Source organism: Notolabrus celidotus, chromosome 18 (genome assembly GCF_009762535.1).
Source record: "Notolabrus celidotus isolate fNotCel1 chromosome 18, fNotCel1.pri, whole genome shotgun sequence".
NCBI lineage: Eukaryota > Metazoa > Chordata > Actinopteri > Labriformes > Labridae > Notolabrus > Notolabrus celidotus.
This window is the reverse complement of record NC_048289.1, coordinates 22,846,020-22,849,797: the sequence shown is the minus strand read 5'-3', so window position 1 is coordinate 22,849,797 and position 3,778 is coordinate 22,846,020. Positions and strand designations below refer to the sequence as shown.

At 42.7% G+C, this 3,778-nt stretch overlaps 1 long non-coding RNA gene across 3 annotated transcripts in view; it reads left to right on the top strand.

The window, feature by feature from the left end:
• LOC117830081 overlaps positions 1–3,778 on the top strand; it is a 63,429-nt gene that overhangs the window by 24,836 nt on the left and 34,815 nt on the right. The window lies entirely within an intron of this gene.

Below are 3,778 nucleotides of genomic sequence, written 5' to 3'. Positions count from 1 at the left end.
CGTTTTTCAGCACCTCCTTTCACATACACTCGCTTTATTAGGAGAAGCAGAGCCTCCCTCCTCCCTCCCTCCCTCCCTCCCGCTCAGCCCACTCCCCTCCTTCCCAGGCGCCTTTAGCTTTGCCTTCTGTTTCCCCCTTTTCTCCTCCTCCTCTCTCTCTCTCTCTCTCTCTTTACACCTCTGTCATTGTCTTGAACGCCGACACTCCTCCACTCATTCCTCCTGCCTTTCCTCCTCTCCACACTTTCTGCATCTCCCTCTTATTCTACCTCAACTCTCTCTCCCGCTCTCTTCCACTTGTGTCTTTTTCATCATTTTTCCTTCTGCCTCTCTTCCCTTTTTTGTCATTGGCTCTGTCTTGTAAAAAGTGGGTCAAACATGAAAGCAGCGTTAGATCTGGATGGGAGCTGGAGCCGAAGCTGGAGGGAAATTAGAGAAAAAGCAGCGGGTGAACTCATGCCTCCCGCTGAAATCCTTGACACCTTGTTTTAATAGATGTAATCTAAACTCTGTGGGGAGAAAAACGATCTCTTAATTGCTCTACTGAAGTATTTAACCCCAACACGGAGCTCTAAAGTTAACTCTCACAGGCGATTTTACAGGATCTCCAAATTAGGACAGTTTAGAATGATCAACAAACCTTGAGTTGGAGGCTAAATCACTGACTCTTCTACCTGTGTGTTGTGTTTCTGTGTGTTCTTTTTTCCCACAAGGCTGAAACACAAAGCTCTGTCTGTTGTTGGTCACAAGGGGAGTTCGATTCACATTCACAAACAACAGCTTACACTTTAACCGCCACTGTCAACCACCACTGCTCCTAAGCCCTGATGCTAAGCATGAGAAAAATCTGCCACCGTCAGCTGAAAACACTTCATATATGGGTGTGAACAGTGTGCATGCTAATGCCTATAGCGCAATCAGTACAAATGGTACAGAGCAATGTTTTGTTTTATTAATGGAAGACCACAGACAGAGATATTATTTTGCCCTGTGATTTTTGTTTTCCTGCTGTGATAAAAAACAAAAACACAAATTATTATGACAACAATAATCCTCAATTAACGATATCCTAAATGACATGCAGAATATTTCCTCAGAGATGTAAGTAATGTTCTATTGTTCGGCTTGAATCTGTAAGCGCTCCATCAGTCTGTCAGTGACAATGAAAATCATCATTAGTCATGGTGAATATCTATCTCTGCTGTGGTGTGCACTGTGAGAGGGCAGAGGAGGTTACTGCCTCTGGTACTTAGGCTCAGAAAGCCCCGCTTTAAAGCTACCGTGGGCAATCAGTTCAGAGGTATTTGTTTTGTTTTTGTTGGGATCTTCCGTACATCTTCTCGGCAAACAATAAAACAAAAGCTGTAGGAAAAAAAAGATCTGGTATCTGTGAGTGTTTCAGGTCTTTAAAAAGTTATTTTTCATCATGTCATCACCTGCCTGCCTTCCTGTCAGTCTGCTTGTGTAATCATAGGCGATTACAGCCATTTTCCAAGAGCTAAGCTACTGTGTTTGTACAAGAACAATACAAGGAGGTAGTTGTAAGTGATTAGCAATGACGATGCTGGGCTCCTCTGCGGTCTCTCTTACTGGACTTAACTGGACGCTGTAGTGGCCTACACCGTCGTAAGAACTATATACAGTATCTCACAAAAGTGAGTACACCCCTCACATTTCTTCTGATGATGATACACAAGAAACAATTTGCTAAAGACAGCAGACTAAGGACATGGATTACTGGAACCATGTCTTGTGGTATGATGAGACCAAGATAAACTTATTTGGTTCAGATGGTGTCAAGCGTGGGTGGCGGCAACCAGGTGAGGAGTACGAAGACAAGTGCGTCTTGCCTACAGTCAAGCATGGTGGTGGGAGTGTCATGGTCTGCCGGCACTGGGGAGCTACAGTTCATTGAGGGAACCATGAATGCCAACATGTACTGTGGAATACTGAAGCATAGCATGATCCCCTCCCTTCAGAAACTGGATCACAGGGCAGTACTCCAACATGATAACGACCCCAAACACACCTCAAAGACGGCCCTGCCTTGCTAAATAAGCTAATGGTGAAGGTGATGAAGTGGCCAAGCATGTCTCCAGACCTAAATCCTATTGAGCATCTGTGGGCCATCCTCAAACGGAAGGTGGAGGAGTGCAAGGTCTCTAACATCCACCAGCTCTGTGATGTATCGCCATGGAGGAGTGGAAGAGGATTCCAGTGGCAACCTGTGAAGCTCTGGTGAACTCCATGCCCCAGAGGGTTAAGGCAGTGCTGGAAAATAATGGTGGCCACACAAAATATTGACACTTTGGGCCCAATTTGGACATTTTCACTTAGGGGTGTACTCACTTTTGTTGCCTGTTGTTTAGACATTAATGGCTGTGTGTGGAGTTATTTTGAGGGGACAGTAAATTTACACTGTTAAACAAGCTGTACACTGACTACTTTACATTGTATCAAAGTGTCATTTCTTCAGTGTTGTCCCATGAAAAGACATAATTGAATATCTGCAGAAATGTGAATGGTGTACTCACTTTTGTTAGATACTGTATATGTGCGTTGGAGTGTCCATGTCACTCTGCAATAATCCGCCCAGCACGCTAGTTAGCAGTGCAATTCCAATGCTCATCACATCGCCAGTTTCCAGTTCTGCTACATTTTCTGCTTGCTAGAGCCCAGGCAACCATAGTGACTGAATCTGAGCACACTATAATGGAATCAGAGCTACAGTTAATCATACTGCAATTATTGCAAAGAAGAAAAGAGAGAAGACCTTGCAGGGGATGGAATGTATGGCTGCAGGCGACAGGGGAATTTTTGGGCACGTTTGGTACGAGCCAACTTGGCAAACCAATCACATGTAGTTATATTTTTAAGCACGAGCACATCAGTCTATGTATGTACATAGGCTTCTGTGAAGGTAAAGGTCTACTTGAACCTACAGCTTATTCTACAGCGTAGATTCAACGCAAAACTTTAAGTCCTGCTAAAGGCATGTTTTGGTAGGAAGATTTCAACATTTTTGCTGCTTGGAAAATCTGGGTTGAACAAACCTTCTACACCTTTAAGTTCAGGTTAAGTTTAATGGAAGAATCGTCCCTGAAAAGTATCATAATATTTAGATGGCGATATTTTAGCGATGTATAACTAACAAGCAGGGCTGTACGATAAATAGATTTAATCGATTCATTCGCATTTTTGGTATCAGGCAATTTAAAAAAAAAAAAAGAAAGAAAATCTAGATTTTCTCCGTAACCTCCTCTGCTGCTTTTTTTAACTTTTTTTTTAATAAAAAAAATTGCAACTTTCACCGCAATTTTTTCAAAAAGCAGTCGCAAATTCAGGCATTTTGGGCCACAACAATCACAAAAAAATCCTGCGAAATCCTGGAGGGACTGTCTAATACTCACGTACGTCAGCTTTTGCCTGAAACGCTCCATTTTGGCTGCTTTGCAGAAAATGTCTGAGGCCAGCCATTTTGGTCCATGCTAGCTGACCATTATACATTGGCAATTGTGACATTACCTTGCTGTTGTAATATCATGTACAGCGTATAGTTCTGAGCCTTCATGGAAGGTCTTTATAGATGGAACAGCTCCAGGTTTCAGTCATGATCCAGCTTGTTCTGGCTTTCTTTACAAAGGAGTCATCAGTGAAGCGGTGGACACAAACTGCTACATTGTAGCTATTGTTGCTCTAAAAACATAAAAAACAAAAAAAGAAAACTTACAAGCAACTATTGCGATATACTGAATCAGCAAACTGTAGAGTGGAGGAA